Source organism: Pan paniscus, chromosome 16 (assembly GCF_029289425.2).
Source record: "Pan paniscus chromosome 16, NHGRI_mPanPan1-v2.0_pri, whole genome shotgun sequence".
NCBI classification, from domain to species: Eukaryota; Metazoa; Chordata; class Mammalia; order Primates; family Hominidae; genus Pan; species Pan paniscus.
The window spans coordinates 41,227,993-41,250,501 of record NC_073265.2 but is presented as its reverse complement, the minus strand read 5'-3'; the positions used below and the strand labels follow the sequence as shown (position 1 = coordinate 41,250,501).

The following is a 22,509-nucleotide window of genomic DNA, read 5'->3' as shown; positions in this document are numbered from 1 at the left end:
TGATCATTTCAGGAAGGCAAGACATCTTTGTGGAAAAGATGGAGTGATGTGGGTTTAGATTGTAGCAGAGAAAGGTTGATTCAAAGAGTGCATGACAGGGAATCTTGAGAGAGTTCTCTAGAAAAGCAATACAGATTTTCCCCTCTTTAGTCTTGTGTAATATATATATATATATATATATATATATATATATTTTTTTTTTTTTTTTTTTCAGGCGGAGTCTCACTCTGTCGCCCAGGCTGGAGTATAGTGGCACAATCTTGTCTCACTGCAACCTCCGCCTCCCGGGTTCAAGGCATTCTCATGCCTCATCCTCCCGAGTAGCTGGGACTACAGGCACCCACCACCACGCCCGGCTAATTTTTGTATTTTTAGTAAAGACGAGGTTTCACCATATTGGCCAGGCTGGTCTCGAACTCCTGACCTTGTGATCCGCCCACCTCGGCCTCCCAAAGTGCTGGGATTACAGGTGTAAGCCATCGTGCCTGGCTGAGTAATATTTTTATCAATGTTTTGAGTTAAGGTACTTATTAAACTTAAGGGAGCTATAAAACATAGAGTGTGATGGATTACAGGATGATTACTCAAAATCATTTCCATAGGTTGCAAAGAATCTTTTTAAAAAGATGACATTTGACTGCAATAAAGTACAATATCTTTGTTCAGAAAAATCATTTGAAAAGGACCAGGATTTGGGAGACTTGGCTTAACCTGGTAATGTGACAATAAGGGTAAAATGCAGTGTGAGCAGATGCCAAAAAAAGTAACAAAATAGAACAAAATGTGTGAATAGGAAACAGTGTCCAAGTCCCAGGGGGTACCACACCTATGCTATTCAGCTCAAGATTTCTCAACTTATGTGCTCAAATACAGACACCACATTTACAAAAGCTACCACACATAGCAAATTAGAGTAATTCATTAGGAGACATTCAGGCAGGGTGTGGAAATCATGTTCTCTGAAGAAAAGATGTGAGAATTGGGTCTGATTAACCTGCAGAAGAGATTTGCTAAAGGGTTGTTGTGTGCAGAGGAGAGAATGGTTGCTCTGGATTTCAGATCTAAAACCACTGAGAGGGCTATTACGAGAGGCATTGGCTCAGCATAAGAAAGGACTGTTTTGGATATTGGAACTGAGCCACAGTGGACAGGACTTCCCTGGTGAAGTGAATGCTACATCACTGGAAGCATTCAATCAGAAAACAATGGCCACCTGTCAAGGAGGGTCTAAAAGGAACTGCGGAGAAAAGGAGGGGCCTACAGCCAGCTGATAACTTCCATGGTCTCCAACTTGAAGCTTCTGTGTGTCTGTTTATACTCTTAATTTAAAATGACTGCTCTCCTAGACACGGTTTATAGAAGAACACGTTGTAATTTGATTTGTAAATAAACAAAACAGCCTTCCACTGAAGAAATTCATTGCCAAGTACAGTTCATTCTCACAGTGGATTCTCATTATTTGTGGTACTTATGTTCTGTAAAGTGATCATGAACAGTAAATTAGTGAAAACTGAACCCTGCTCCTAGGGGAAATACAAGGCTAGGTTCCTGCAAACCTCTGGCACAACATTCTCATCAGCCAGTGAATATATAATCTTGTTTCATGTGTATTTCTGTTTCAAGACACCTTTTTAAATACTTATTGTTGATTCATTAGCACTGAACTCGCTGCCAAAAGCACTGTAACTCATGCCTGAATAAAGCTTATCTAACATGTATTTTCTCCGTAGGGCACTTCACAGCCTTCTGTGCTTGGGAACTCTATACAGCACTTCAGCAATACATTTGGGGGCCACTTTAAACAGCAAAATCACCAACGGAAAGCAAAACATGTGATGGCTCGACACAGTGGCATGTGCCTATAGTCCCAGCTACTCAGGAGGCTGAGACAGGAGGGTTACTTGAGCCCAGGAGTTTGAGTCCAGCCTGGGCAACATAGAGAGATCCTGTTTCTAAAAACAAAAAAATCATGGCACCAAATAGACCATGGAAAGGACACTCGTTTACAGTACGAGAGTTGAAACAAGAAGGCAGAATCTTGTCTTGTTTGGCCTCAGCTGGCAACGTTCAAGTAGGGTGACTCAAGTGTCTCGTTACTGTGCATGTTCAAAAGTGACTACAAAGGTGCTATGACTACTTCGAGGTTACAAATAAGTTTCAGCAATAGGCAAATTTGCAAACAGAATCTGTGAATAATGAGGACTGGCTATAGTTAAAGATTATGGAGAGAATGTTTTCAGTCAAAACCCATCAAACCTGTACATAAAGTTTGATGAGAGGCAGATCACATGAATGATTTTTGGAAATGCAAGACTACCTGCAAACAAAACTAGGATCCCACATTTAATTGGATGGGGCAACAAGAGTATCCCCTCCGCCAGGCGCGGTGGCTCACGCCCATAATCCCAGCACTTTGGGAGGCCAAGGTGAGTGGATCACTTGAGGTCAGGAGTTTGAGACCAGCCTAGCCAACATGGTGAAATCCCATCTCTACTAAAAATACAAAAATTAGCCTGGCCTGGTGATGTGTGCCTGTAGTCCCAGCTACTCAGGAGGCTGAGGCAGGAGAATCGCGTGAACCCAAGAGATGGAGGTTGTAGTGAGCCAAGATCGTGCCACTACACTCCAGCCTGGGCAACAGAGTGAAACTCTGTCTCAAAAAAAAAAAAAAAAAAGGCTGGGCGCAATGGCTCATGCCTGTAATCCCAGCACTTTGGAAGGCCGAGTCGGGTGGATCAGCTGAGGTCAGGCGTTCAAGACCAGCCTGACCAACATGGAGAAACCCTGTCTCTACTAAAAATACAAAAATTAGCTGGGTGTGGTGGCACCTGTAATCTCAGCTACTCGAGAGGCTGAGGCAGGAGAATCGCTTGAACCCAGGAGGCAGAGGTTGCAGTGAGCCAAGATCATGCCATTGCATTCCAGCCTGGGCAACAAAAACAAAACTCTGTCTCAAAAAAAAACAAAAAAACAAACAAAAAAACTTATCCTTCAGGAGAATGGTAATAGCAATCATTTATCAAGTTCCTACCAAGTAGCCCGTTTCAGGTAAACACTTTACAAACGTTCTATCATTTTCTCAGACTATGACAAATGGGATTTCATTGAAAAGCTGTAAGAAATTACTTAAGGCTGGGCACGGTGACTCACGCCTGTAATCCCAGCACTTTGGGAGGCTGAGGCAGGTGGATCACAAGGTCAGGAGTTTGAGACCAGCCTGGCCAAGATGGTGAAACCGTGTCTCTACTAAAAATATAAAAAGTAGCCGGGCATGGTGGCGGGCACCTGTAATCCCAGCTACTCGGGAGGCTGAAGCAGGAGAATCACTTGAACCCAGGAGGCAGTGGTTGCAGTGAGCCAAGATCGCGCCACTGCACTCTAGCCTGGGCGACAGAGCAAGACTCTGTCTCAAAAAAAGAAAAAAAAAATTGCCTAAATATTTTAGATAAAACCTGGCTTTCCTTGTAATAAAATCAATTTCTGAGACAAAAACTATACATTTACTTTTTAAATAATGGTTATATAATTAAACATTTAAAAGTACTGGGAAATATCTATTGGGATAATTTTATAAAACCAAATAAATAATCCAAAGAGCCCCTCTAATTTATCTGCTTTGGAAGTCAGTATTTTCTGGAAGCAAGGCAAATTTGTAGAAATGGTAGAATTAAACTAGTAATACAAAACTTACAGCCTCTCCCAACACACACTTTTTAAGAGAAGCATAGAGAGAGTGACACTTTCTGGCTTCAGGGAAATTTAATCCAAAGGTTTTCTTATTTGCATTCTGTCCTTCCTTCTATCTTGAGAGGCCCAATACCTTGAGGAGAACAGATACTCCTAATTTCTGGAGACAGTGTCCAACTTGAACCTCTTGAGACCACAAAGCCTTCTATAACTAGTCTCAGATTTTGAGAACAACCTGGGTCTCTGCCACATGACCAGAGTAAATAAAAGGAAAGAATAGACCTGATGTTTGTCAGCCCATGTGCAGGGAATGATAAATATTTTGAGTTGTGGAGACAAAGCAGCTTTCAACTCACAAGGTCATGCTCCTCCCCTTTGCACTTCAGTAGTCAAGCTATCCTGTCCTTTGAGGAAGAAGGTAATCACTTCCTCTAATTAAACCTGTACCCAACATTTGCTTTCACTGGTCATTCTGAGTGCTCCATTTATCAATTAGTATATAATATGGTAGGCTTAGTAGGTCTGCCTTCCACAATCCTGCCTCTCACCCCCCATTTACCACTTGATAATTACTACCACTGGAACTCCCTTCCCAGAAGATGTCATCATCCCCAGAAACTGATAACCACCTCTGGAGTCTTTATCTGCATTCATCATTGCCTCTGGCAATCCCCTAGGTCTGGTGTCCTGGAAGAAAAACGGCCAGGGGCTCAAGAGGCCTAAGATTCATCTGCCCATCCCGGCCTCACTCTAAACCTATGAGTGCCCATCCCATTCCCTCCCACAACCAGGGCATTACACAGGGCCCTGCGTGCAAGAGGACCCCATGCTTGGTTTAATGCTCTGCTATGACCATCTTGACATTCCTGATGATTTTATCTTTGAACTCGTGTTGTGTAGTGAAGTCAGATGTGGCAGTGGAGCACGCAGGTGAGCAGAGGAGATAGATGCAATAAGTATGTTCACTATTTCTTGCCACCCTGTTCATGTATAGTGTTCTCCATGACCCATGTGCACAGGATTCTGGTGAGCCCGCGGTGCATCAGAATTCAGCAAGACAAAGCAAATAAGTATTAATACAAGGTAAGCCTGTTTTGTCTACCGCTGAGTAAGTGGGGGTCCTGATAGTTCTGAGAAGTCATGTTTTCCACTGGAACCAGAACTTCAAACAGAAAGAAGGCAATGGCATTCTAAGACATAAAAGACCACGGTACCCTATCATATCTTTTCTTTCTTGTGTCACTTCCCTGTGTTAGCTGACTGCTTGTGCTGAGGACATTTCCTTTGCCTTTCAGTACTTTCTTATTCCTCAGTAAGTCAAAGGTGGAGTGTTAGTACAATGTGTGTGCATCAGGAAGTGAAATAAGGGCTGGGCACATTGGCTCACACCTGTAATCCCAGCACTTTGGGAGGCTGAGGCGGGTGGATCACCTGAGGTCAGGAGTTCGAGACCAGCTTGCCCAAAATGGTGAAACCGCGTCTCTACTGAAAATACAAAAATTAGCCGGGCGTGGTGGCAGGTGCCTGTAATCCCACCTACTTTGGAGGTTGAGGCAGGAGAATCACTTAAACCTGGGAGGTGGAGGTTGCAGTGAGCCAAGATCACACCATTGCACTCCAGCCTGGGTGACGGAGTGAAACTCCATCTCAAAAAAAAAAAAAAGAGGTGAAATAACAGTTGAGGTAGTTTTGTGTAGTTTTTATACTATTCTGGTAATAACCAACTATATATATACGTAAGAGCTAAAAAATAGAAATTATGTCATTTTGGTGAGTCCACAAAGGAATTAATTTTTTTTTTTTTTTTTTTTTGAGATAGAGCTCTAGCTCTATTGCCCAGGCTGGAGTACATTGGTGCAAACACAGCTCACTACAGCCTTGGCCTCCTGGGCTCAAGCAAATCCTCCTGCCTCAGGAATTAAATGATCTTATATTTGTATTTAAAACTGGCTTTGCACAGTATAAAAATGAATTATAACATTCATTCTAGTAATTTAAATTTTTCTTTTTTCTTACGTAGAATAACATTAAATCACATATTTAAAACACTGTAACAAGTCAAGAGAGAGAGAGCAGAAGGAAAAAAAGTTGTCTTCTTCACTAGCTTAGCAGCATTTTTATTTTTCTGCCTTTTGAACCAAAGGGCCCCAGAAATTATGTAGCCAGTCTTGCTAGAACCCCACCCCCCAGAAGATAGCCCTGAAGAAGGTGGGTCAGGGACAGACTCCCCACCTGCTCCCACTCCCCTCCCTGCCAGAGCTGGGGCAGGAGAAGTGAGAATATCTCTGCCCTTGGGGGTAAGTGTCCAAGGCTGCCGCAAAGCCCAGCCGCCCACACTTGGGAGCAGCACTTCCTATAATAAACACACAGGCTTCATTACACAGGGAGGTAGGAAGTGGGGTAGGAAGGAAGACCTTGTTCCTTCTGGGGCACATTTTCCCATAGAAACAATGTCGTAGGTCACAGTTCTATAGTCTCAAAGTCAAGCTGCATATGGGCTAAATGGCCTTCTAAGAGTTGACCTGAGAACAGAACCAGTATTTCTAACATTGATTCTCTGGGGAAAATACATTTTCAGTTTCAAACAACCAAGTTAGAAATCAACTTTTGGGAACATAACTCAGTCACAAGCAGGGACTGTCTGTACCTTCCTAGCTTAGAAGTGCTGAGACCACAGAGAAGGATGGTATTTGTTAGACCCAGGTAAACAACTAAATGTTAATGATGCTATTAATAAGTCATAACTTCACTTTATGCTCTGGTTGATATGAAGGGTCCAGTTCTTCAGATTTGCTGCTTGAAGAACTTGATTGCAGGTTTACCAGGGTTGATTGGCCCCTGGCAACCAACACATACCAACCAAGTTCAAGAGATTGTACCCTAGACCAGCTGCCAATCCACTAAGCACACAAGAATAGCTGTGCTGAGTTGTACTCATGATTCATCCCGGCTGATATTCTCACACAATGATTGTGAACTTCTGTGTTTTAGTCATTGTAAACTCTAGTGTTGAGCACAGTGTCTGAATGTAGTGGTTTCTCAAAAAAAAAGTTAGTTGAAAACGAAAGGTGAATAGGGGTTTCCTTCAAATTTCCCCTTATTTAATTCTACTTTTAAAGCAACTTTCTTCTTAGGAAATCTATTTGGTCATTTTAGTTACCTCTTTTTATGACCTGGTATATCTATTAAATACTAGACTCTTTTTTACGGTTTCCAGGGAGAATTAAATGCATGATTCCAGGTATAACTTCATTACCATTTTGTCAAATGTAAGACAAAATAATGCTTTCAGTTCTGTTTTCCACGTTCTTAGCAAACAGGCCCAGCACATTGTTATATGACTTTAGGAAACAGTCAACAATAACTCATGGGTCTCTTTCTTAGAATAAAGCACAGCTCCAAACTCATCTTCTTTTAAGTGACTTTAGACTAACAATACTAAATGCATTATTCCAATTCAGTACAGAATGAAACTCATTTGCCATATTTTTGTCCACTCACATAAGCTGTGTGAGGCTTATCTTTTCAATTTAGATCCATCTGCTTGGTAGTTACTACTCTGGAGAGCTTAAGGCCATTTCCTACATGGGCTTGCTTCCACACAGTCTATCACAGTTTTAAGTAAGACAAGTCCCCCAGCAGTAATCCTTGGGGGCTCCACTGTGAAACCAGAAGAATCTCTCTGATGTCTTGGCACCAACGGTAGTCAGCAGACCTAGGTGTAAGCCCCAGTTCTGCCACTTAGTTGTTTGATTCCAGGCAAGTCATTTAATCTCAACTTTAAAATGGTATAAATAGCACCTGCCTCCCCTCCCTCGAAGGGTGGGGTCTGTCCAAGGAATACATGAGATAATGTGTGTGGAAGCACCCCTAAAATGCTAACCTACTCTAAATAAGGGGTGCTGTTAGTATCTTCAGCCAGAAGCTTGCCTGTTTAAACTATCATTCACCTAAGTTAAGCCAGATCTCTCTCTCTTTTTTTTTTTTTTGAGATGGAATGTCACTCTTGTTGCCCAGGATGGAGTGCAGTGGTGCGATCTTGGCTCACTGCAACCTCCACCTCCCAAGTTCAAGCAATTCTCCTGCCTCAGCCTCCTGAGTAGCTGGGATTACAGGCACCCGCCACCATGCCTGGCTAAGTTTTGTACTTTTTTAGTAGCGACAGGGTTTTGCCATGTTGGTCAGGATAGTCTTGAACTCCTGACCTCAGGTGATCTGCCCTCCTCAGCCTCCCAAAGTGCTGGGATTACAGGCATGAGCCACCGCACCTGGCCCAGATCTCTCTTCATTCATTCAAGTCATTCAACAGATAGCCTTTGAGTGCCTATTTTATCCAAGATAGAACTTTCTCCCACCTTTTGGGGTAACTTATTTGGGGGGTTTTGTTTGTTCTTCTTTGTTTCCTCAGTGTTTAATGTGTAAATTGGTAAAGATATTTTTTAAAGTGTAGCGTTCACATGCTTATTTACCCCTCAAAGAAATGTGGTCCAGCAGTGAAACATGAGGCATGCTCAAGCATGTTGCTGCAAAGGAAGAAGGTCAAACACAGTCTCTGCCTGCATCTCTCCACAGAAAGCAGGAGTGCCTTCCACGCTCAGCCTCAGAGCGACAGAAGGGAAAATCCAGAGTGGGGTTGCTATGGTTTGAACGTGTTCCCCAAAAAGCGTATGTTGGCAACTTAATCCCCAATGCAGCAGTGTTGGGAGGTGGGGCCTAATTGGAGGTGTTTAGGTCATGGGGGCTCCACTCTCATGAATTGAATAATGCTGATTATAATAAAGCTGGAAGCTTCAAGTTCAATGTCTTGCCCTCTGGAGATCGTTCTTGCCCTCTTGAGATCACTCTTGCCCTTCCGCATTCTACCATGAGATGATGCAGCAAGAAGAACCTCATTAGATACTGTCCCCTCTTAGACTTCCCAGCCTCCACAACTGTGAGCCAAATAAATTTTTTTCCTTTATAAATTATTCAATCTCAGGTATTCTGTTATAAAAAGCACAAAACAGACTAAGACATGGGTGTAGCTGAGAGAGCCAGTGAGAAAGGGAAACAGGGGCAACTATATAACCCCTCAGATCCCAACAACCGCTATAATAATAAATGGATCTACTTACATGAAAGCAGCTTATAGCAATCTCCTTTAATTTAGCCCGTGGTCCTTTCTAACAAAGAAAAATTCCTTCCACTTTTAGAAGCTTCTGATGAAGGCTTATGGATACTGCTTCCAAAGGAAAGATAAAAGGCAAAGCATTCCTAGGGAAAAGGAGGAAAGACGTATTTGTAAAATGATTTAGCTGTACAGCAGGTTATGAAGGAGTGAAAAGGAAAAGATTAAAATGGTTCTTTCCCTCCTCCCTCTGTGACTCAGATTAATCCTAAAAATAATCTTCATCCCAGTATGAGACGCTTAGTAAAGACTCACATCTCCACAGACCAATTTTCATGATGGTCGTGGGGAGGAAAGGAACAAAAGGAAAAGGGAGATAGGGAACAGGAGCTACTAAAGGTAGTCTAGAAGAGACTTCACCTACTCAGAAGAGGTGAAGTGAAATTAAAGGCCAGTGTAAATGTGAGGCAATAAGCATTCTGCATTCTTGCCCTATTCTGAAGTCTTGGAATTATATTGCATCAGCAAAGATGAAACTTCAATTTACTGTTTCACTCTTATCTCTCACTAATTCTTCTGGCCATCCATATTTTACTCATTCAAATGAATTTTCATCTCTTCAACATCATGCTCCTTTCTTTGCATCAGCAACAGGAGGCTCTTGACATTTTTTCAGTCACATTTAATTTGTGTAAGTCTGTCCATTTGTTTTAAAAGCATTTTATTTTTAAAGTTTTTCAAACTAACAGAAAAGTTGCGCACATAGCATAATGAATTTTTACCTGAACAATTTGAGAGTCAATTGCTGACATGATACCTGTGGTGGATGTTGAGATGCTTTGACCAGATCCCCCTCCAAGGAAAGACTTGCTGCCCTGCTGTGGGGACTGTGCTCAGAACACAGCTGTCAGCTACCATTTCCTTCCGGGTTTGCCTCATGTGCAGAGAGCTACCTTGCCCAAGAAGATGTGCCTTTTCTGGGTTGCCCAAATCTGATGACTGATCAAGGCAGAAGTAGAAAGGTGATATGGTTTGGCTCTGTGTCCCCACCCAAATCTCATCTCAAATTGTAATCCCCATAATCACCATGTGTCGAGGGAGGGAGCTGGTGGGAGGTGATTGGATGATGGAGGCGGGTTTCCCCCATGCTGTTCTCGTGATAGTGAATGAGTTCTCACGAGATCTGATCGTGTTTTTTTTGTTTGTTTTTTGTTTTTTTTTTTTAAGACGGAGTTTCCCTCTTGTTGCCCAGGCTGGAGTGCAATGGTGCAATCTCAGCTCACTGCAACCTCTGCCTCCTGAGTTCAAGCAATTCTCCTGCCTCAGCCTCCTGAGTAGCTGGGATTACAGGCATGCACCACCATACCCTGCTAATTATTATATTTTTAGTAGAGACGGGGTTTCACCATGTTGGTCAGGCTGGTCTCGAACTCCTGACCTCGTGATCTGCCCACCTCAGCCTCCCAAAGTGCTGGGATTACAGGTATGAGCCACCGCGCCCGGTGATCTGATGGTTTTATAAGTGTTTGACAGTTCCTCCTTCACATACACTCTCTCTCTCTGTCTCACCTGCTGCCACCTAAGATGTGCTTGCTTCCTCTTCCGCCATGATTGTAAGTCTCCTGAGGCCTCCCCAGCCATGCGGAACTGTTGAGTCAGTTAAACCTCTTTTCTTTATACATTACCCAGTCTCAGGTATTTCTTTACAGCAGTGTGAAAACACTAATACAAAAGGCCTAGCTATTTTGTCCTGTCAGAACAACTCTGATGATCCATTTCCTCTGGAGAGATTCCTGTGTGGGGTTAACTGAGGCTATCAGCCTGCATCTCAGATCAACTTCACCCTCTGCCCAATCTTATTTCCTTTCCCTGCCATTCACAGATGTCGATCCCAAGGGCCCTCCCTAATAAATATCCTGTACACTGAAGTCCGTCTCAGGATCTGCTTCCTGGAAAACCCAAACTACCACAGTCAGAGCCAGGAGAGGTCTGAGAAAGCACAGATAAGATGGAGTTTTGGAACTGGGTCACTCATCCACCTAGCTGGTAGGGAGGACCTGTTACTGGTAATAGATGGAACCCAGATAACCCCTGGCACAAGGTGGCAGCCAGGTACTAAAACTTTCACTAGTGGTGAACTGGGATTGTATACCAATGGAAGAGAATGTATTAGCTCAAGCAATATATGGCAGAAATAGTAATTCTAAGGACAATGGGATTATGTGGTTATTGCTTACCTCTGTTGAAGCTCTAGGAAAAGAAACCAAAAGGCCGAGAGAGTAAACACCAGGCAACTAGAGCCAAATGAAAGCTTTCGCCAGAGGGTCTCTGGTAGCATGTAAAGAGACTTTCGTGACCTAAGGTGGGAAGGCAGAGAATGCTGAGGACAAGACCCAGACTAAATCATCAGTGTAGCCAAACTCCAAAGAAGATTAAACTACCAACCAAATTAGGTCAGGGTTCTGGTTGGGAAAGAGTGAGACTCTGACACATGGGACAGGGACATCTGGGTTGATGCCCCCCCAAATCTTGAATTCCCAGATTCCTCTTGACCCTCTGAGCCTACAGAATTGAGTCATTCTTCCCTATTAAGGGCTACATGTGGCCAGGAGTGGCGGATCACGCCTATAATCCCACCACTTTGGGAGGCTGAGGTGGGCAGATCATTTAAGGCCAGGAGTTTGAGACCAGCCTGGCCAACATGGTGAAACCCTGTCTCTACTAAAAATACAAAAATTAGCCAGCTGTGGTGACTCGTGCCTGTAGTCCTAGCTACTCAGGAGGCTGAGGCAGGAGAATCGCTTGAACCCAGCAGGAGGAGGTTGCAGTGAGCTGAGATTGTACCACTGCACCCCAGACTGGGTGACAGAGTGGGACTCCATCTGAAAAAAAAAAAAAAAAAAAGAAAGGAAAAGGACAAAGGTATACCATTCAATTCCCAGTTTCGAAACTTACTACAAAACTATGGTAATGAAAAGTGTGGTACTAGCAAAAGGATAGACATACAGACCAATAGAGTAGAATTGAGAGTCTAGAAATAAACATGTATATCTATGGGTGTCTTAATTTGCTTGTGTGCTATAACAAAATACTTGAGACTGGGTAATTTATAAAGAACAGAAACTTTTTTTCTTGCAGTTCTGGAGGCTGAGAAGTCCAAGCTTAAGGTGCTGGTAGGTTTGGCTGTTTGGTGAGGGCTGCATCCTCTGGAGAGGAGGAATGCTATGTCTTCACATGACAGAAAGTGGAAGGCAAGAGGCTGAACACTGCATGAAATGTTTTTCATAAGGGCCGTAACCCCATTCACGAGAAAGGACCCCCTCATAGCCTCAGTCACCTCTTACAGTCCCCACCTCTTAACGCTATCACATTGGCAACACCTGAATTTTGGAGAAGACACATTCAAGTCATAGCAATGGGCAATGGATTTTCAACAAGAGTGCCAAAACAGGGAGGGTGGTAGGGGGGTGAGGGATAAAAGATCACCCACTGGGGACAATGTATGCTACTAGTGTGATAGGTACACTAAAAGCCCAAACTTCACCACTACACAATTCATCCATATAACCAAAAAACAACTGTACCCCTAAAGCTATTGAATTTTTTTTTTTTTTTTGAAATGGAGTCTCCCTCTGTCGCCCAAGCTGGAGTGCAGTGGCGTGATCTCGGCTCACTGCAACCTCCGCCTTCTGGGAGATTCCCCTTCCTCAGCCTCCCCAGTGGCTGGGACTACAGGCGTGTGGCACCATGCCCGGCTAATTTTTGTATTTTCAGTAGAGACGGAGTTTCACCATATCGGTCAGGCTGGTCTCAAACTCCTGAAGTTGCGATCTGCCTGCCTCAGCCTCCCAAAGTGCTGGGATTACAGGCGTGAACCACTGTGCCCAGCTATTGAAAAGTTTTTTAAAATGCCAGAACAATTATATGAGAAAAGAATAGCCACATGCAAAAAAATGAAATTGGACCTTATCTCATATAGTACACTAAAATTTAACACAAAATGGGTCAATGCAAGAGCTAATACTACAAAACTCCTAGAAGAAAACTTAAATTAGGCAATGGGTTCTTAGACACGACACCAACAGCACAGGCAACCAAAGAAAAATAGGTAACTTGGACTTCATATAAATGAAAAACTTTTGTGCTTCAGAAGACCCCATCAAGAAAGTGAAAACGAGGCCAGGTACAGTGGCTCACGCCTGTAGTGCCAATACTTTGGGAGGCTGAGGCAGGAGGACAGCTTGAGCCCAAGAGCTTGAGACAACCCTGGGCAACACAGAGAGACCCAATCTCTTAAAAAAAAAAACAAAATTAGCCAGGTACGGTGGCACGCCCTTGTGGTCTCAGCTACAGGGGAGGTGAAAGCAGGAGGATCACTTGAGCTGGGAAGTCCGGGCTGCAGTAAGCTGTGATTGCAGCACTGCACTCCAGCCTGGCAACAGGGTGAGATCCCATCTCAATACATAAATATAGGTCAGGCATGGTGGCTCACGCCTGTAATCCCAGCACTTTAGGAGGCCAAGACAGGCAGATTACCTGAGCTCAGGAGTTCAAAACCAGCCTAGGCAACATGGTGAAACCCTGTCTCTACAGAAAATACAAAAATTAGCCAGACATGGTGGCATGCACCTGTAGTCCCAGCTATTCACGAGGCTGAGACGGGAGGCTGGCTTAAGCCCAGGAGGTGGAGGTTGAAGTGAGCTGTGTTCGCACCACTGCATTCCAGCCTGGATGACAGAGCCAGACCCTGTCTCAAAAATAAAATAAATACATAAATAAATAAAAAGAGGGAAACTAAAATAAAAAGGAAACCTTAAAAAAAGGAAAGTTAAAAAACAACCCAAAGTGTGGGAGAAAATATTTGCAAATAATATATCTGATAAGAGTCTACTAGCCAGAATATAAAAAAAACTCTTCACTCAATAATAATAAAATAAATAACTCATTTTTACAATAGGCAAAGGATTTGATAGACATTTCTCCAAAGAAGATATACAAATGGAAAATAAGCGCATGAAAAGATGATCACCATGATTGGTCATTAAGGAAATGTAAATCAAACCTACAATGAGATACCACTTTATACCCACTTAAATGGTTATAATGTTAAAAATGGAGGCTGGGCGCGGTGGCTCACACCTATAATCCCAGCACTTTGGGAGGCTGAGGGCAGGTGGACCACTTGAGGTCAGGTGCTCAAGACCAGCCCGGCCAACACGGTGAAACTCTGTCTCTACTAAAAACACAAAAAAAATTAGCCAGGCGTGGTGGAGCCCACCTGTATTCTCAGCTACTCTGGAGGCTGAGGCAGGAGAATCGCTTGAACCCGGGAGGTGGAGGTGGCAGTGAGCCGAGGTGGTGCCTGGTGCCACTGCACTCCAGCCTGGGCGACAGAGTGAGACTCCATCTAAAAAAACAAAAAAAAGGCCGGGCGCGGTGGCTCCTGCCTGTAATCCCAGCACTTTAGGAGGCCGAGGCGGGCAGATCATGAGGTCAGGAGATCAAGACCATCCTGACTAACACAGTGAAACCCCGTCTCTACTAAAAATACAAAAAATTAGCCAGGCGTGGTGGCAGGTGCCTGTAGTCCCAGCTACTCCCGCGGCTGAGGCAGGAGAATGGCGTGAACCCAGGAGGCGGAGCTTGCAGTGGGCCGAGATCGCGCCACTGCACTCCAGCCTGGGCGGCAGAGCGAGACTCCGTCTCAAAAAAAAAAAAAAAAAAAAATTAACCAGGCATGGTGGCGCACGCCTGTAATTCCAGCTTCTTGGGAGGCCGAGGCAGGAGAATCTCTTGAACCTGGAGGCAGAGGTTGCAGTGAGCTGAGATCACACCACTACCTTCCAGCCTGGGCAATAGAGTGAGACTCTGACTCAAAAAAAAGAGAGAGGGGGAAAAAAAAAAAAAAGGCCAGGTGCGGTGGCTCATGCCTGTAATCCCAGCACTTTATGTGGCTGAGGCCGGTGGATCACCTGAGGTCAGGAATTCAAGACCAGCCTGGCCAACATGATGAAACTCCGTCTCTACTAAAAATACAAAAATTAGCCAGCTGTGGTGGTGGGCGCCTGTAATCCCAGCTACTTGGGAGGCTGAGGCACAAAAATCACTTGAACTCGGGAGGTGGGGGTTGCAGTGAGCCGAGATTGTGCTACCACTAAGAAAATAACTTTAGGCTGGGCGCAGTTGCTCACGCCTGTAATCTCAGCACCTTGGGAGTCCGAGGCGGGTGGATTACGAGGTCAGGAGATCGCGACCATCCTGGCCAACATGATGAAACCCCGTCTCTACTAAAAATACAAAAATTAGCTGGGCGTGGTGGCATGTGCCCATAGTCCCAGCTACTTGGGAGGCTGAGGCGGGAGAATTGCTTGAACACGGGAGGTGGAGGTTGCAGTGAGCTGAGATCATGCCACTGCACTCCAGCCTGGTGACAGAGCGAGACTTTGTCTCAAAAAGAAAAGAAAAAGAAAGAAAGAAAGAAAGAAAGAAAGAAAGAAAGAAAGAAAGAAAGGAAGAAAGAAAAGAAAGAAAATAACTTTAAAGGCCGGGCGTGGTGGCTCACACCTGTAATCCCAGCACTTTGGGAGGCTGACGTGGGTGGATCGCCAGAGGTCAGGAGTTTGAGACCAGCCTAGGCAATATGGCGAAACCCTGTCTCTACTAAAAATACAAAAAATTAGCTGGGTGTGCTGGCGGGCACCTGTAATACCAGCTACTCAAGAGGCTGAGGCAGGAGAATCGCTTGAACCCGGGAGGCAGAGTTTGCAGTGAGCCGAGATCACGCCATTGCATTCCAGCCTGGGCAACAAGAGCGAAACTCCATCTCAAAAAAAAAAAGAAAAGAAAAGAAAGAAAATAACTTTAAAAATTTGCCTGGGCCGGGCAAGGTGGTTCATGCCTACAATTCTAGCACTCTGGGAGGCCAAGGCGGGTAGATCACTTGAGGTCAGGAATTCGAGACCAGCCTGGCCAACGTGGTGAAACCCTGTCTACTAAAAATACGCAAATTAGCTGGGTGTCGTGGCACATGTCTATAATCCCAGCTACTTAGGAGGCTGAGGCAGGAGAATCACTTGAACCCGGGAGGCAGAGGTCGCAGTGAGCCAAGATTATGCCACTGCACTCCATCCTAGGTGACAAAGCAAGACTCTGTTTCAAAAAAAAAAAAAAAATTGCTAGGCACAGTGGCTCACTGTAATCCCAGCACTTTGGGAGGCCAAGGTGGGTGAATCACAAGGTCAAGAGTTCAAGACCAGTCTGGCCAACATGGTGAAACCCAGTCTCTACTAAAAATACAAGAAAACTAGCTGGGTGTAGTGGCGGGCGCCTGTAATCCCAGCTACTCAGGAGGCTGAGGCAGGAGAATTGCTTGAACCTGGGAGGCAGACATTGCAGTGAGCTGAGATTGTGCCACTGCACTCCAGCTTGGGCGACAGAGTGAGACTTCATCTCAAAAAAAAAAAAAAAAATTTCCTGGCATGGTCATTCACACCTGTAATCCCAGCACTCTGGGAGGCTAAGGCAGGAGGATCACTTGAGGTTAGGAGTTCCAGACCATAGGGAGACTATGTCACTATAAGAAACTAAAAAAACTTAGTTGGGTGCAGTGGCACATACCTCTGGTCCTAGCTACTTGGGAGGCTGAGGCAGGAGGATCATTTGAGCCCAGGAGTTGCAGGCTGCAGTGATCTATGGTCGTGCCACTGCACTCCAGCCTGGGAAATAGAATGACACTTTGTCAAGAAGAAGGAGGAGGAGGACGGGCGCCGTGGCTCATGCTTGTAGTCTTAGTGCTTTGGGAGGCCCAGACAGGTGGATCGCTTGAGGCCAGGAGTTCGAGACTATCCTGGCCAATATGGCGAAACCTCGTTTCTACTAAAAATACAAAAATTATCTGGGCATGGTGGCACATGCCTGTAACTCCAGCTATTCGGGAGGCTGAGGCAGGAGAATCCCTTGAATCCAAGAGGTGGAGGTTGCAGTGAGCCAAGATGGCACCACTGCACTCCAGCCTGGGTGACAGAGCAAGACTCTGTCTCAAAAAAATAATAAATACATAAATAAATAAATAAAAGGGGAATATTTCCACCAGGCGACACAGCCAAAGTCTCTGAATTACTAGCAAAAGCTGCCATCTGGGCATTGAAGACTCCTAGAATCCAGAGACAAGCAGGCTAGAAGTAGACCAACAATCTTGGCGGGGGTATTGACCCTGGTCATCAGAAGAGGTTAGGTCTTCTTCTGTTATACAATAAGGGGAAGGAAAAATGTTTCAGTGCTCTGAGGATCTGCTTGAATGCCTCTTGTTGTTATTCCCTTGCCTTGTTGTGAAGGTAAATGGATAATACAGCAACTCTGTCCTTAGAAAGGCCTGGTGACCAGGAACTCAGACCTCTCTGAGATGGGAATCTAAATCGCCTCCCCAGGTAAGTTACCAAGGCTGAAAGTGGTGGTAGCTGAGGATGAGAGGAATTTAGAAAGCCTGTAAGTTGTTTCTTTCTTTCTTTCTTTCCTTCTTTCTTTTTTTTTTTGAAACGGAATCTCACTCTGTAGCCCAGGCTGGAGTGTAGTGCTGTGATCTCAGCTCACTGCCACCTCTGCCTCCCGGGTTTAAGTGATTCTCCTGCCTCAGCCTCCTGAGTAGCTGGGACTATAGGCATGCGCCACCATGCCTGGCTAATTTTTGTATTTTTAGTAGAGACAGGGTTTCACCATGTTGGGCAGGATATTCTCAAATTCTTGACCTCAAGTGACCCACTCACCTCGGCCTCCCACAGTGCTGGGATTACAGGCATGAGCCACTGCGCCTGGCCTAGAAAGCCTGTAAGTTTTGATTGTGGCCCCAGGACAAACTATAGCGGAGGAAGCTATAGTTTGTCCTATAAGTCTTCCTTTTCAAAGTTTCCCCAGGGAGAGAGGCCTATCATAAATCTTGCAGGAGTTACTACTCAAACGTATATGAAGAAGTGGATGTGAAAGCAGCACAAGAATGAACACAGAGATGAAGCCACTGAGCTTCCCTTTATGGAAGGACTTCTTGTCCCTTCTACTTGGAGTACTGTCAGCAGACAGCAGTCAGTCATCAACTCCTACAGCTGCAGAAAGCAACCTCACCCAAGCTCATGCCCTTTTGGGAACAGTCTGCATCCAGCAGCTGATCAAGGTATAATTTGGAAGTCTAGCCCTTTCAGGCTGGTTTGGGACAATGCCCAAGGGTCGCTGTAGCTCCAGAGCTCCTCATGAGGTCAGCTGAGGCTGCCGGGCCTTCCTTACATACAGTTTACTTTTCCTTCTGTCTAAGCCTGCTTCCTCCTCTGCCCTGGCACAGGTGTCGATCCCAAAGACACTCCCTAGCAAACATCCTGGACACTAAACTCTGACTCAGAGACTTCTTGCAAAGCTTAAACTGTGAAAATGCCCCATCATGCCCAAATACTTTAGTATTTCTTGCTAATAAGCATATTCCTCCAGCACAATCATCACTATCAGCAATGTTCAGAAATGATGGTTGTATTTAGTTATTATAGGTCTTCCGTCTTCTTCAATCTTGAATGGTTCCTTAGACTCTTTTACTTCTATGACTTTGATACTTTTCTAGATTACAGGCCATTTATTTTTATAGAATGTCTTTCCATGTAGGCTTGTCTGAGGTTTTATCATGATTAGATTCATGCACCTTTGGCAGAACAATCAGAGAAGCGACGCTGTGTTCTTCCAATAGCATGATGTCAATTTGTCTCATCACTGATGTGGCTGATTTTGATCACTTGAATAACATGGTGTCTTCCAGACTTTTCCACTGTAAAGTTACTCTTTTTCTCTTTGTACTTAAGTATTTTGTGAGGAATACCTTGAAGCTATGTAAATATTCCATTCCTCATCAAACTTCCAGTTTTAAAAAAAATCTTTTTTTAGATACTGGGTCTTGCTCTGTTGCCCAGGCTGGAGTACAGTGGCACGATCATTGCTTACCACAGTGATAATCATGATGAAACCTCAGATGAACCTAAATTAAAAGACATTCTATAAAAATAAATGGCCTGTAATCTAGTCTGAAATTCCTGGGTTCAAGCAATCCTCTGTCTCAGCCTCTGGTATGAGCCACCATGCCCAGCATCTGCCTCAGCCCGGGAATCAGCCATTCTCCAAGGGGCCCTGGTTCCTTTTGGTGGAGAATGGTATTTAGAAACCAAGAGCTGGCCAGGCGCGGTGGCTCACACCTGTAATCCCAGCACTTTAGGAGGGTGAGGTGGGCAGATCACCTGAGGTTGGGAGTTTGAGACCAGCCTGACCAACATAGAGAAACCCCGTCTCTACTAAAAATACAAAATTAGCCAGGCATGTTGGCGAATGCCTGTAATCCCAGCTACTCGGGAGGCTGAGGCAGGAGAATCGCTTGAACCCAGGAGGTGGAGGTTTCAGTGAGCCAAGATTGTGCCATTGCACTCCAGCCTGGGTGACAAGAGCAAAACTCTGTCTCAAAAAAAGTATAAATAAATAAATAAATAAAAAGAAACCGAGAGCTAAGCTGGGCATGGTGGTGTGTTCCGGTAATCCCAGCTACTTGGGAAAGAGAGGCAGAGGATTCTTCAGTCCAGGAGTTTGAGACTAGCCTGAGCAACATAGTGAGACCTCATTTCAAAAAGAAAAAAGAAAGAAAAAAGAAAAGAAAGAAAAGAGAAACCAAGATCTGGGCATTATGTGTACGCATTGCTGTTAGGTGTCACTGTTCTCAGGCCCTTTTTGTGGACAGAGCTAGGGAATATATGAAATATATGTATGTGTGTACATATATGTGAGCATTTATATATATAAACTTTTACATATACACACATTTACATCTATATTTCTACATCCATCTATCTATATTTAAAATTATGAATTTACACTAATACCTTTCTAATCCAACACCAAATAATTCTTCTAGTTTTTTCACTTTCCATATATGTAACTCCATTTCTGCCAGTGAGAAACTTGATTCCTGCTATCCTTAACATGATGACTTATTTAATCAATCCTTCCATTTGTAAACAATCTCCTGGGTCTGTCTGTGACATCGTAAGGTATATATTTTGATCTTCATTTGCAGTTCCTGATGTAGCGCTCCTAAAACCCTTCTAATTGCCTGAGCAATAGTGGTGCTAGGAGGATCTTTTGTTCTAATATTTGGTCTTTGACCTTGGTTCCTGACTCAGAGCTCCCAAGACTTGTGTAATTTCCTGACTGACAGGTGCATATGATACAGAGCTCCTAAAGATCCTTGGAAATTCCTGTGATTGATGCATCTTTTTCTAATGAGGTAACTTTTGGTACACTCCTGAATAGCCTCAGAATGGGGGCTGGTTGCCAGGGGAACCAACCATGTGATTGGAGGGTTAGAAATTTTACCCCCCTACCAACCATAGACCTCCAGGGAGGGGAGAGAGGTTGAAGGTTGAGCTGACCAGCAAAGACTGATGATCTCATCAGTCATGCCTACATAATGAAGCCCCCATAAAAACCCAAAGGGACAGGATTTGGAGAGCTTCCAGATAAGTGAACACGTGGAGGTTCCTGGAGGGAGGTGCTCCCAGAGGCGGCATGGAAGTCCTACACCCCTTCTTCCATACCTTGCCCTATGCATCTCCTCCATCCGACTGTTCATCCATCCGTATCCTTTGTAATATTCTTTAGGCGATAAATGGGTAAACATAAGTAAAAAGCATTTCCCTGAGTCTTTGAGCCACTCTAGCAAACTAATTGAACCCAAGGAGAGAGTCATGGAAACCCCACTTTATAGCTGGTGGGTCAGAAGTACAGGTCAGAACCTGGGACTTGTGATTGGCATCTAAAATGGGGGACAGCTTGGCTGTGCGTGGTGGCTCACGCTTGTAATCCCAGCTCTTTGGGAGGCCGAGGTGGGCGGATCACAAGGTCAGAAGATCGAGACCATCCTGGCTAACATGGTGAAACCCCGTCTCTACTAAAAAAAATGCAAAAAATTAGCCAGATGTGGTGGCGGGCACCTGTAGTTCCAGCTACCTGGGAGGCTGAGGCAGGAGAATGGTGTGAACCCAGGAGGCAGAGCTTGCAGTGAGCTGAGATCGCACCACTGCACTCCAGCCTGGGCTAGAGTGCGAGACTCTGTCTCAAAAAAAAAAAATATATATATATATATATTTATATAGATAGATAAATGAGGGACAGCCGGGTGCGGTGGCTCACGCCTGTAAGCCCACCACTTTGGGAGGCTGAGATAGGCAGATCACTTGAGACCAGGAGTTCAAGACCAGCCTGTGCAACATGGCAAAACCCTGTCTCTACAAAAAATACAAACAACGAGCCAAGCGTGGTGGTGTGCGCTTATAGCCCCAGCTACTCAGGAGTCTGAGGTGGGAGGATCACTGGAGCCTGGGATGTCGAGGTTGCAGTGAACTGTGATCAAGCCACTGCACCCCAGCCTGGGTGACAGAGCGAGACCCAGTCTCCAAAAAATAATAGATAAATAAATACTTAGTTGCCTCGAATTTTCTCCTAGACTTTTTCCTATACAAAGATACTTCAAATGTCCTAAAGCTATATAAACTCAGATCTCAGTAAGAATGGATTATTCACTTATCCTCAAATGTGCTCCAAGCTGTTCTCCAAGCTCTGTGCCGGATTCTTCTACCTGGCCCATCCTCCCACTGCATCTCCACAGGTCCTTTGACCTACATATCGTTCAAGTCACACTTCAGACACTATGTCCTACCTAAAGCCTTTGCCGATGTCGGCAACCCTAGACCCTCAGAGAACTGTGTATGTATCTATGACATAGCCTTTTCTGATTTATATTCTAATTACCATTCTTAGGAAACTAGAAACTAGTTCCCTGGAGACTGGTACCATTTCTTTTTCATGTCTTCACTCCCTGGAGGCCTTGCACACAGTAGAGGCTCTAAATACATTTGTCGCGTTATGTAATAAAAGTTTATATACTTTGTATTAATTTCTCGTTATGTGATACACTTTCCAGAACAATTCAACTTCCTAGTAGTCCTTTCTGGCATGAGACCTAAATTTTCTATCTCATAGAAGAGAAAGGTGTTTACTTTTCTCATCTAAAGGACAGCAAAGTGAAGGTGTTTGTCTTTTTGCCAACATGATGCCTTGGGTTATATTAGTACCAAGAGATAAAATCTAGTCTCAACATAAATTCATATTTGCCTATGTAAGCCTATATATACATACATATATACACATATATATACATATGTACATATATACATATACATATATATGTGTGTGTGTGTGTGTGTATATATATATATATATTTCTTTTTGAGATGGAATTTTGCTCTTGTTGCCCAGGCTGGAGTGCAGTGGTGCAATGCCGGGTCACAGCAACCTCCTCTTCCTGGGTTCAAGTGATTCTCCTACCTCAGCCTCCTGAGTAGCTGGGATTACAGGCATGTGCCCTCACACCCGGCTAATTTTGTTTGTTTGTTTGTTTTGAGACAGAGTCTTGCTCTGTTGCCCAGGCTGCAGTGGAGTGGCCAGATCTCGGCTCACTGCAAGTTCCGCCTCCCGAGTTCATGCCATTCTCCCACCTCAGCCTCCCGAGTAGCCGGGACTACAGGCGCCCGCCACCATGCCTGGCTAATTTTGTTTTTGTACTTTTAGTAGAGACAGGATTTCACTGTGTTAGCCAGAATGGTCTCAATCTCCCGACCTCGTGATTCGCCTGCCTTGGCCTC

The 22,509-nt window shown here is 44.4% G+C and overlaps 1 protein-coding gene across 5 annotated transcripts in view; it reads right to left on the bottom strand.

Annotated features, from left to right (window-relative positions):
* MAPK6 (mitogen-activated protein kinase 6) overlaps positions 1-22,509 on the bottom strand; it is a 94,603-nt gene that overhangs the window by 52,668 nt on the left and 19,426 nt on the right. For 3 of the 5 annotated variants that reach the window (XM_055099071.1, XM_008953171.4, XM_055099072.1), the window contains exon 2: positions 8,802-8,940. The gene's annotated coding sequence lies outside the window, so the exon portion shown is untranslated. Of the gene's footprint in view, positions 1-8,801; positions 8,941-11,031; positions 11,147-16,411; positions 16,510-22,509 lie in introns of those variants that run through there. The other 2 variants (XM_063596645.1, XM_055099074.1) reach the window with 2 other exon arrangements.